The sequence below is a fragment of the Mus caroli genome, unplaced genomic scaffold (genome assembly GCF_978045245.1).
Source record: "Mus caroli unplaced genomic scaffold, Mus_caroli_1 scaffold_5, whole genome shotgun sequence".
Classification (NCBI taxonomy): domain Eukaryota; kingdom Metazoa; phylum Chordata; class Mammalia; order Rodentia; family Muridae; genus Mus; species Mus caroli.
In genome coordinates, this window is record NW_028227260.1 from 96,849,725 (window position 1) to 96,862,772 (window position 13,048).

Genomic DNA, 13,048 nt, shown 5'->3' on the forward strand with positions numbered 1-13,048 from the left:
CTGACTTCTTTGGGCACCAAGCATGTGTGTGGTGCACAGACTTGCACACAGCAAAACATACAAATACATCAAATAATAGAAGAAAGAAAGAAAAAGACAGACAGACAGACAGACAGACAGACAGACAGACAGACAGACAAAAAGAAAGAGCAGCAGGAAGGAAGGAAGGAAGGAAGGAAGGAAGGAAGGAAGGAAGGAAGGAAGGAAGGAAGGAAGGAAGGAAGGAAGGAAGGAAAAACAGTGCTACTAGCGGAGAGATATAATGTTCAGTTATTATACACGAGACCTGTTCTCAATCAACAGCACACCACAAGGAATAAGTTGATTTCATTGGTGAGCACACAAATGTCTTTCAACAAATTCTTAAATGAGCTCTGCTCACCACTTCATGGACTTTGAATCATTGGATTCAGCTTAGCCGATTCATGTCACTCTTAAGGGGAATGATCTTTTGTTTTGCTTTGTTTTGACCAGTATGATATTTCCATGATCCTTTCTGTGGAGGGACAAAGTAGTCCCCCATTGAATTATTTGGAAATTATTCTGTATAAAATGGAAAATACAGTCCTTATCTCTCTGAAATTCAGCTGTCAACATTTCTAATATAGTTAATATAGCTGTTATTTAAAACCTGCAAGGATTGTAGTTTTCAGGGTTTCTGCTTTCAGGATCTCAGCATCCAAGATGCTTAACCTTTCAGGACTATGATGTGAGACTGAACTACACAGCAAGACCCTGTCTTAACAACTCTCCAATATATAAGTATATCTCCTTTCTGTCAAGCTCTTAATGGACCTTTGTATTTTTCCCAGTGTTTTTTTTTAATAACAATTTTTTATACTTTTTATTAGGTATTTTCCTCACAATTTTTTACTTTAATTTTTTCTACTTATTCACTTTACATCCCTCTCACTGCCCTGTTCCCAGTAACCCCCTCCCACACTCCTTCCCTCATTCCCCCTCTCCTTCTCCTCTGAGCAGGTGGGGGCCCTCTAGGTATTCCCCCACCCTGGCACATCAAGTCTCTGTGAGGCTAGGTGCTTCCTCTCTCACTGAGGCCAGACAAGGCAGCCCAGCTAGTAGAACATATCCCACAGACAGGCAACATTTTCCAAGCCTTATTTAAAGTCCTTCACTAAACTTTCTAGTGTAAAAAGATTTTCTAGAATGTATATGTATATACATACATTCATATGTTTTCCACAATTGTGAATAAGATTTCTTAGCTATCTCTGGTTTCTGAGAAACATGCTAATTTTTGTAAAAATATTCTATACTCATCTTTGGTTCTGGTTATTGAAAATATCATAGAATCTGCAAATAATAACAATGTTCCTCATCTCTACTAAAAGATCATGTATATACATAATCTAATTTAATTTAATACTACTAATAAATTTAAAGTATTTTATTGTAGGAGGTAAGATGAGGGTTTGTGGAGGGGAAACCAGGGAGGGGGATAACATTTGAAATGTAAATAAATAAAATAGCCAATAAAATATTTTAAAAGGTATTTTATTAAATGATTCTAGTTATGTTAAGGATTTTGCTTTTAACTTATAAATTATGTTCAATACTCTACTAATTATATAAACCATTGGGTTATTCAAGACTATTTTCATATAAGTATACTCTGTACTTTGAGAATATTTTCTGATTTTGAAAGATTTTCAAAATGCTTATAAACTATTTGTATGGAGGCTTCAAATTTTCCAAGTAACTGGTATTTCCATTTTCAATTACTGTTCATGATGATGCACAGGAAATATGCATTTTCCTCTTAAAACTGGAATATGAATCATTTGGATAAAAATTCCTAAGTTAAAGAATCTAAGTTGTTTCTTTTTTTTAATATTTTGTCCATATGTCACACCCTTTGACTTCCTTTCTTTTTCAGTATGTTTTTGTTAGTTACTTTAATGTAACTAATGTAAAACTGCTTTGTTTTTCCACAGCGAGTGTTTACATTTGTATTAAATATAGAAAGTCTTCTCTTTCCCTCCAAGGATCAGAAAGATGTTTGCTAACTGCCTTTATAGTTGGAAAAAACAGCCAATTCAAAGGCATACCAGCTCAAAGAGCATGACGGCTTCACAGTGCTTTCAAAGCTCCTGGGCCCTCACTGAAATTGCTTCTTCTTCTAATGTCCACCTTGCTTCTTTACCTTGTGATATTGATATTGAATCTAAATCCAGGAAAAGCCTGCAAAAGCTAGCTAGAAATGGCCTTTCCATCATATTTACCTTCACTTTAAAGCTACTATGTGCTGCCATTAGAGTTTTATGTCTTTCATTCTTTTTGTTAAAAAATAAACATGTAACAATGGTCTACTTTGTTCTCTGGAATCTAGAAAGAGGAAAGTCCAATCTCTACCCTCACTTTATAATGCTTTTCATTTAGAATGTGCTAATAAACTACATAGTTACATATTGAACCTGCTTTAAGTGCATTTATTTGTTTACTTATTCAAAACCAAAACATATGTGCAAATAAATATGATGGGGTTGAGAGGCCAAACCTACTCCATCTTGGGACTGGCCTCTATCTTTAAAGAAAAAAAGTCTGAGAACTTGACCTGCAGCTGAACCTAAGCTGCACCCAGGTACCAGGGAAAACCCCATGGCTTGTCCTTGACCCATCCCCCAGAGTTACTCCCTAGCTACTTCCTAGCAACACTTAATCAAAGATTAGTCTGATTGTTTCAGATGTACTTTCAGCCCATTTGTGATTGTTCACAGTCTTGCTTCAGGACACCCACCTGTCATTCTGTTAGATGCTTGCCAGGCTGGACAGCCTCTCACTCACTCCCATTCCCTATAAAACCTTGTCCTGCTGAGGGTTCGAGGTTGCTCTGCCTTCCCATTTTGCTGTGTCAGGGTTGGTCAGCCAAATATTAGGTAGAGCCTGGGGAATCCTGCAGAAGAGGAGTAGGAAAGATTGGAGGAGCCAAAGAGAACAAAGAGAACAGGAGAGCCCAAACCCGAGCTTGTAATAAAGAGATACAGATGGGATTACATCCAAAATGTCTTCTTGGGTGGTCCTTTGGGGTTCACAAATGCTTCCAGGCACAACATTCATGCTCTTTGATCAGGGAAGGAACCATACTGGATATGACAAAACTTCACCAGGGATATTTTTGTTTTGTTTTGTCTTAAAGAAAAGTTCTAGCAAGATAGATGTACTCAAACCAGTGGTTTTTAAAAACACCTTTCTTATATATTATCAACAACCAGTTAGTATGACACAATGCTGTGGAGAGTTTTAAACAAGAGAATGATACGATACGCTTCATAGAGATCACATTGGGTGCTGTATAGACGATGGGACTATAAAGCTCACTAAGGCCATGAAAAGGGCTTCATCCAACAAATTATAGGTGCAGATGCAGAGACCCACAGCCAAATATTAGGTAGAGCCTGGGGAATCCTGCAGAAGAGGAGTAGGAAAGATTGGAGGAGCCAAAGAGAACAAGGACACCACAAGAAAGCCCATAGGATCAACTAACATGGACTCATAAGGGCTCACAGAGACTGAACCACCAACCAGGGAGCCTGACTAGATCTGACTTAACCCTCCGCGCACATGTAGCAGTTCTGTGACTTGATCTTCATGTGGGACATCTAACAGTGCGAGCAGGAGTCATCTCTGACTCTTTTGCCTGCTTTCTTCCTGCTAGATTGTCTCCTCCAGCCTCAATAGGAGGAGAGGTGCCTAGTCTTACTGCAACTTGATATTCCAGAGTTGGGATATCTGCCCTTTTCTGAAGATAAAGGAGAAAGAAGGAAGGAAGGGGAATAGGAAAAGTGGAGAGCACTGGGAGGAGAGAAGGGAGGAGGAACTGAGATGGAGATGAAAAATAGAAATATACAAAGAAAGAAGAAAAAAAGAAACAAGACCAGTTTTAAAGGTGAGAAAAAGTTGCTGTAGTACAGGGTTTTAATCCCAGCACTCCAGTGGAGGCAGAGGCAAGAGGATCTCTATGAGTTCCAGGACAGCCTGGTCTACATATGAGTTCCAGAACAGCTAAGGTTATACAAAAAATTGTTGCAAAAATAACAGGACACTTACACTTACAAAGGATAGTAATGGCTCTTTGGAGATACACTACAGAAGGATTCTAGATGGAATTTGGAGGCAGAACTAAAAGGATATGTCTTATGGTTGGCTGTTTGAAGTTAAGAAAAAGGAAAGTAGGTAGAGATATCCTAGGTATATTACTTCCTGCAAGTCACCAACTGACTATCTGAATTTATTAGTTGGGGCCACTTAATAAAATGCCATAAACAATAGTAATATGCTTTCTTGCATTGCTGAATGCTAGAATTCTATGGTCACAATGTCTACAGATATCATTCCTGATTAGAACTAGAGTTTGTAGCCAGCATCAAATTTCTGTATTAGCATGGCTTCTTTTGTATACACCCTACTTACTGCATTAAGACCTTCTCATATGACATCATTTAACTTTAGTTACCTCCTCAAAGATCCTCTTCTGAATACAGTAGCATTAAAAGTTTTGACATATAAATGAGAGGTTCACAATTTAGCTCATGGCTTGTGCAAGAGAAATGTTCTAGAGGATAGTCATGGGTCAAGCTTCCCATCATGCTGGTCGTTCTGAGTGTAAACGATACTCGACTTTATGCTCTGTCACACAATTCGTAAGTCTTGATTTGTGTGTTATTCTGAATATTTTGAAAAAATTCTCATGATTTTTTGTGCAAGATTGGAATGATCCCTTTGTCAGTCATATTTACACTATCCATGCTACCTGCCAAAGCAACAGGAATCATGACACAAAGAGGCACCAAGACATAGAATATAGAAAGACAGATTGATGCTGGTACTGTATAGCAAAACCTCAGGAACCTAGCTTAACATAGCACACACACACACACACACACACAATTTTCTTTGCTTTCTAAGATTTTATTTATTTACTTATCTATTTATGTATATGTGTATGTATCTTGGTGTGTGTGTGTGTGTGTGTGTGTGTGTGTGTGTGTGTGTGTGTGTATGCATACTGGTAGAACCAGAAACTACTTTCAGATTCCCTGGGGCTGGAGTTATAGGAAGCAAAGGTTAGGAAATGAATGCTTAGCTTGCTGGCAGAGCTTCAAGGATGAAGGGATGACATGGTAAGAGGTGTGGAGTAGTCACATTTGACCATATTAACACTGTGCCTCTTCCTTACAAAATTATAATACTCAGCAACAATTGGAACTTTAATGAGTTTATCTAATTCCAGTCACCTCACAAAATCACCTAAATACTATATTCAGATTGGCTTCCATCTTTTATACTTCACAGTGGTGAATACATTTAAACAGAATGAAGCACTGGGGAGCAGAAAAACTACATTGACTCCATAGCAACTTCTGCCCAAGATTTCATGAATACACTGCCATGGATCTTTAGACATTCCCTCGTGGATGAGGGAGAAATGCTGTACAGGTACAGAGGCCTAATTTTCAAATAAGACCAAAATCTGACATACTGGGTCTCAGTATTTCATGCAGGAATATTGTGAAGTTACCATTAAACAATGACACCACATTCCTAGCTAATTTCACTGGAAAGATGGCAATTCTATCTGTGAAAACATGCAGGATAATGGCAGGTATTGAATTTTTCTTCCATGCAAGTTGCAACTAAAAAGCCAGACAGGTATCTATATATTAGGGTAAAAATAAGTAGCTACAAGTAATAGTCTATATCAGGTAAAGAGGTGTGTGTGTGTGTGAGAGAGAGAGAGAGAGAGAGAGAGAGAGAGAGAGAGAGAGAGAGAGAGAGAGATCATCTAGAGTGTAAAAGAATTTAAATAAAACTAAGTTCTAAAATCTAACCCCTTTAAAATAGAGAGAAATAGTCAGCAAGGAAGAGTGACAAGAAGAAGCTTGTGGGGCAAAAATGAGAGGTAATAGAGGCAAGGAGTCACAGAAGCCAGGGGAGGAGAGAAGGGAATGTTTAGCAAATGAATCAACATTGCCAAGGGCCACAGAAAGTGGGAGTAAATGGGGGATTTGGCAACTTGTTGATTTGTATTTTCTTTGGTAAGAGCTGGTTCCATAAAGTGGTACTGAGGCTGCACATGTGTGTGTTAAGGAGTATTGTGAGCAGGAAGAGAGAAAAATGAATGAAGACGGGGCTTAGAAATGGAGTAGAGAACTGTCTAGTTAGAGGAAAGCACATGGATGTCGAAGAATGTTGTATTTTAAGGTAAGGGACATGAACACCATGCTTGCATACTGACTGGACTGGTGAAATAGGAAGGGGGATTATGGTGCTGCAGAGGAAGTTAAATAGAATAGACTGAGATCCAGAATGTATATAAAGATATTACTGTTAGGAAGAAAACTTCTTTTAGCATGAGGAATGATTGAGTACAAAAGAAGGTCAAAAGGAAAAAAAAGAAAAAAATAGTCCCACTAAAGAGATTCTGAAGCAACTCCTGTCCCATACTTCTGACTTCTAAATTGAACATAAGAAATGGAAGGCACAGGGACTGGAAAGACTCAACACATGAATATCTTGGGCAAAGAAGAGTGCCTACTTGAGACTATAGGCTATGTGATTTGTTCATCAAGATTTGCAATTCTCTCTCTTCACATGGAGACTCTGAGAGCAGACTGCTGGTTTCATCCAATGCTGGATATTTGCTTATCAACTGGAGCACAAGCAAGGAGGGCAAATGACTGACTGTGGTAAAAGAACAGAATGTCTGAAAAGGCTGAGAGCAGAACACATGGGAAATGTTACCTGAAAAGGTCACAAGGGAGGCCACTGAAGAGCTGCAATTCCGATACTGTACACAAGGGGGCAAAAGATGACCAGAAATGAGTCTGGCCACACCCTATTTTGGGGAATCTTTTATCCAGAGCATTTCCGGTCCTACTGGCCACTCTAAACATCCCTTGAACTTCAAGGTGCATGGAGATGCTTACTAACCTGGATTCATTGCTGATACCACCCAATGGCTGATATTTGGTGTGGTGTGGTGTGGTGTGTTGTGCTGTGCTGTGCTGTGTTGTGCTGTGCTGTGCTATGATGTGTTGTGCAGTGGTATGCTGTGGTAGTGTAATGGTATGGTGTGGTAGGCAAGAACAGAATAAGGTATGAGCATCAAGAAACAATAGGAACCTTCATCTGTGCCTGTCGTGAGCTCTTTGCCCATGTGTGGGCTATTCCTAGACTCTAACTGTAAAATAACCACAGAAAGCACACAATGAGTGTTCTTAAACACCTCAAGCTATGGGAAGTTGGTGTGAAGATGAAACTTAATTTATATGCTGGTCTTAAAAAGCCATCAGACCTATTACGTAAGGCTGAGACCATGGTATATAGCATCATGGGCTGGACCTAACTCAGAGCACTCCTGGAACCAAATGTACAAAGCCCTTCAAATGTGTTCTTGCAGAAGAAGGGAGCCACTAGCTAGTAAATCTTCCCTAATGTCTTGTTGCCAGGCCTAAGATGAACATAGGCTGATGAGGCAACGTAAAATCTACTTCTCATTTTTGCCTTTATTGCTCATTCATTTACTATTTACCTATTCCTTCATGCATGACAGGAGAGGAGGCAAACGGGCATGTCCTAGGTCAGTGATTCTCAACCTTCCTAATGTAGTGACCCCCAACCAAAAATTATTTTTGTAATTTTGATACTGTTGTGAATGGTAATGTAAATATCTTATATGCACATGGTCTTAGACAACCCCTGTAAAAGGGTTGTTCTACTCCCAAAGAGGTCATAACCCAGAAAGTTGAGAAGCACTGTCCTAGGTGATAGATGGGAGAAAATGGAGGAGTATTGGTAACTGAGAGACTGGGAAAGGCTGTTTCTGAGAAAAGAAAGTACAATGGTTAGAGGAGGGAACCAAGAGAGAAGATCCAATTGGATCAAGAAAAATAGAGGCGACTGTGTGACCAATTAGGAGGGGCTGGTCTCACAGCAGCTCAGGAGGCTGCAGGCTAACTTCAAGATGACAAACATTTGTTTGTTCATTAGTTCCTAGGATCCTGGAGTCCTTTGGAATACCGATAAAGCCCCTGCTGTCTGTTATCCTTTCCCCTGTGATCCCATGAATCAACAAAGAGATTCTCAGGTGGTCCAGGTCAAAAGTCCAAGTATTGTTCTCCTAAATCTAGAATGGACTTGGTGGGCACCAACTATCAGTAGGTGAGGAATGTGGAATAGCATAGCAGCACTAAGCCAGATAAACCACACCACCTGTCCTGGGAAATTTACTATGCACAAGGACTCCACACAGACTTGCCTAGCAGACCCAAACGCTCAGGTTTAAATCACTCCATGATATTGGCCCTCTCCTTAAACCTAGATCCTATTTCCTTGCTGTAGTCATACCCCATGCCAAGTCAGATGAATTTCCAGCTGCTCTCTCACCTACTTGTCCCACAGGCTGGAACTTGGATTATACAAACACTTGAATTCACTATTCTAAATACTGCAATTTGTCTGTCCTGTCTGTTGACCTTTGCCTGTCTGCATTTGACATGTTTGATTCTGTAGGGTTGTGGGGTTCGTTTCATCAACAAGGTGGCTATGTGGTTAATTACCCTTTGACTTTTGGGGTCAGGGCCTCCATCTGAGCAGGAAACACCCATGGCTCCAGAAGTTTCAGGCATCTTGTCATTTAACTGTCATTGTCAATCTTTCACCCTTCTATCACCCCCATCTCTTTGCAGTCTCAGGAGTTGTGTGGGCTGTGGAGAAACTTCCAAAGGCTAACTGGAGCCATCAAAGTGTTGGTAATGTGTATGGCTGTCTCATCTACCAAGTCTCAGTAGCTCCCTAGTGTCATCAGATTATACCTATCCCAGGGATCAGAACTCTGATGGTAGGGGTCCCTCCCTGAGGAGGAAACCTGAGCCCTGCTGCTTTAGGTTCACACACTTAGGATGAGTTACACTTGAGCCACATAGACTGGGCAGAGGTGGAACACTTTCTTGTTGAACCTATCAGCTTCTGTCAAGTGGTCTAGACCATTCTTGATTTCTCACTTGCTCTTGACTCAAGTCACTGATTTTCTTTTCTTTTTTTTTTTAATATTTTTATTAGGCATTTTCTTCAATTACATTTCCAATGCTATCCCAAAAGTCCCCCATACGCCCCCACTCCCCTACCCACACACTCCCACTTTTTGGCCCTGGCGTTCCCCTGTACTGGGGCATATAAAGTTTGCATGTCCAAAGGGCCTCTTTCCAGTGATGGCCGACTAGGCCATCTTTTGATACATATGCAGTTAGCAAAACACATGAAACTGAAGAACGAAGACACTTTGCCCCTTCTTAGAATTGGGAACAAAACATCCATGGAAGGAGTTACAGAGACAAAGTTTGGAGCTGAGACAAAAGGATGGACCATCTAGAGACTGCCATATCCAGGGATCCATCCCATAATCAGCTTCTAAACGCTGACACCATTGCATACACTAGCAAGATTTTGCTGAAAGGACCCTGATATAGCTGTCTCTTGTGAGACTATGCCGGGGCCTAGCAAACACAGAAGTGGATGCTCACAGTCAGCTATTGGATGGATCACATGCCCCCCAATGGAGGAGCTAGAGAGTGTACCCAAGGAGCTGAAGGGGTCTGCAACCCTATAGGTGGAACAACATTATGAACTAACCAGTACCCCGGAGCTCTTGACTCTAGCTGCCACTGATTTTCTTTGTGAAACATTTTCCTGGTGTCAACTAAGCACTGGGTTCACAAAGACATTCACCTTGAATATTTGTGGAAAGCCAGTTAAGTTCTGCAAGGTCCTAAGTTTTTGGAGCTATGGGAACATCTACAGTCTGATCCAACCTCTCCCCATTGTGGGCGCAGTTTAGAAGAGCAGCTATGCACATACAGCTGAACAGAGTCAGGAGAGTCCAAGAGAGCCAGGGAGCTCTTCCCACCTGGCTTCTGCAGTGTGGGCAAAGGTGCAGTTGTGTTGGATGGTGTTTTGCTGGGGCAAACATGTGAAGGAGTGTTTTCCTGAAGCTGACACAGGTGTGAAAGGCTAAGGCAGACAACTGAAGGAATGTTTCACCTAAGCAGACACAGGAGGAAGGATGATCTGCTAAAACAAGCATGGGAAAGGACACATGATGAAGGATTCTTTGCTAACAGGCATGCATTAGTCTGCCTTACACTGCATAGTTGAGCTGCATTTGACTGGACTCCATAGAGAGAAATACACACACACACACACACACACACACACACACACAAAAAAAAAAAAAAAAAAAAAAAACTTCTGGTGGTGTGCTGCAGTTTCTTGTCTCTTCTGAGGACTCGAGCTGATTGGTAGGGTGATGTCAGCTGAGACAGATATAAAAAGGACTGGACAGTGACAGGAGCTGAGCTTGGCTTGCTTATAGAGAGAGCTAGCTGTGCAACACTTGTGGATCTCCTGTCTTTGCTGATCTTCGCTTACCTGAGAGAGGCACAGCTGAGAACTTCTCCTTGCATCCCTCCAGGTCCCTCCTGCTGACTTGTGCCAAGGCTAAGGCCTGGCTGTCTCATGTCACCACTGTTGCTAACCCTATTCTACCTAACTGGACTTCTGGTGTATCTGTGAAGTATTTGCGAATGAATTGAGCTGCTGCTTCCTGCTAACCTGTGAACTGAACTGCCTATTTCCAGACAGCACAGATGGGAGTTGCTCTAAAGAACTTTTCTAAATCTTTTTTTTTTTCCTTTTCTTTCAAGACAGGATTTCTCTGTGTAGTCCTGGCTGTCTTGGAACTCACTTTGTAGACCAGGCTGGCCTCAAACTCAGAAAACTGCCTGCCTCTGCCTCCCAAGTGCTGGGATTAAAGGCGTATGCTACCATGCCCGGCCAAAGATCCTTTCTAAGCAGGTCCACATGCCCCACTCCATGTATTCTTTCTTTTCCACTACTTCTAGTGGATGTTGGGCTACAAGGGAGGTTAAAGCATTTAAGTTAAAAGTTGGCGTTTGAAAAATTAAAGTTAAAACAACCAATGAAAGTCTGCGTCCCAAGAAAATCAACCCTCCCTCTCCCTCTCCCAGGAGCCATCTGAGTGGTGCCTGAGGTTGAAAGTTTTGGACCCGGAACCACTCAGTGAAGATGTGTAATTACGGTAGCAGTAGTAGTCCCACATCAGCTAGGGCAAGATGTGGCTTCTGACCATACAGATAAAATCCTCTAGCAGACTAGCAGGCTCTCGTTTCAGTTAGTCTGAAGTCAAGTGCCAGAGAGCCTGAGGTGAGGATTACAATAGAGTATAAAACACTCAACATAGACCTTCCTTTGACAGTGTCAGAGTCTCAGCAGGTAGGAGGAGTGAAGAGCTCTCTGGAGCACATCAGGGGTTCAGGAACAAGGCTTGAAATCACAGTGGGTATAATGGTTATTACTATGGAACATGTGCCCAGATCTGTTAGGGTGAACAGTACTTACATGCTAGAATGTTCCAAGGCTACCTTCCCTTTCATTGTTTTAAGATACACTTCAAAATATTGCTCACTACATAATACAATACCCTGGGTGCTGTGTTGGATGGTGTGAAAGGAGTTGAAGCTGATAGTTTTAATAACACTTTATTATTATAAAATGCATTTGGGAATAGGGATGCTTATGAATGTTTAATGCCAGAGAAAACTGTTAAATATGCAGCCATAAAACTGTGCGTACTTAATGTTCCATTATATACAAGTCAAGCCTTGTCTTGTGTATGGGGGATTGAGTAGGTAGGGAAGTAACACTGACGGTCTGGAAGCTCGGCTCTGCTTCATCTTTTCACCTGCACAAGCCACACAGAAGTGCAATGCTTGACCTTTCCCAGATAGCTGAATTGAACTTGGTCCCCTGTTGAAAAGGTAAACAAATTCAAAGTGATCCAACTTGGGGCCACCTTATTGTCATTGTTGCTAAGAACAAAGACCCAGAGGGGATCAGAGCTGCCTGCTTTGAATCTTGGGGCTACTGACTACCACTCTGAAGACAGTAGAGGAAGGCTAGGGCTTCCTCTCCACTTTCTCCAATCTAGAGGGGTTTGCAGCCTTTCCTGTGGTGTGGAAAGGAGGATCAGCATGTCAGGCCAGCTCAAGCTGTTGACTCCAGTGCTCACAAGCTTCTACTTCCCCTCGGCTGGTATGAGCTGGGCAGATGTAGCAAGGGAAACAGCCAAACCAGGAAACTCGACATGTCTCATCATTTACCCAACAACCTAATAATGTGAAGGCAACTGTGCTCAGATGTCCCAGGGCTGTTCCAGGAGGAACCACCAAGAACAGCCACATTCTAAACAGTGAAGGAAAGCAATCATCCCCACAGGTGGCCTCTGGGCTCCTGGAATTCTCATGCCTCTCTCTCTGAGACTTGCTCAATCTGACTGCTGCATTCAGCAGTCCTGTGCTTTGTGAGTAAAGTGTCCTGTTCTTCCATGACCTATTCTGCAGCAGAAGACCAAGTACTAAAGTCACTTTCCAAATACAGAGCTTTACTTATGATTGTGAGAACTATACCTGATGTATAGGAAGCCAACAGGAACTCCAAAGTCACTCTGGTACCAGGGTGGTGGAGTAGCTATCAAAAGCCACTGCCATACTCCTGTCCTCAGAACCATAATCACCTCTCAGAGACCTTATCTCCTAATCCATCACATTGGAGGTTAAGGACCCCAGTGAATTTAGGGAGCACAGAAACATCCCTTTTCTAACACTCTGGTATAAACCATATGCCTGGAGGTGTGTCAGACTACTCTTGGTCGTTTCCTTGGTTTGTTTACTTTAAGAGTAAGGTGGAGACAGCACACACATAAAAACAAACGAACCAAACGAAAAGGCTCCACTCAGGAGAAGTGCCTAGACTCATAGCCACACACAAGAGTAGCAGCCAGTGATATTTGTAAGTGTGGCAAAAAATGCTAATACAATAGGAAAAAGGTATTGCATGAGATGTTTAGCTCTAGAACATGGGCTCTTCATCAGGACATAAGCATGGTCCAGCAAGTCAGTAATATACTTAGGATATCAAAGTCAACCACACAGACACAAGACTTGTGGTGAAG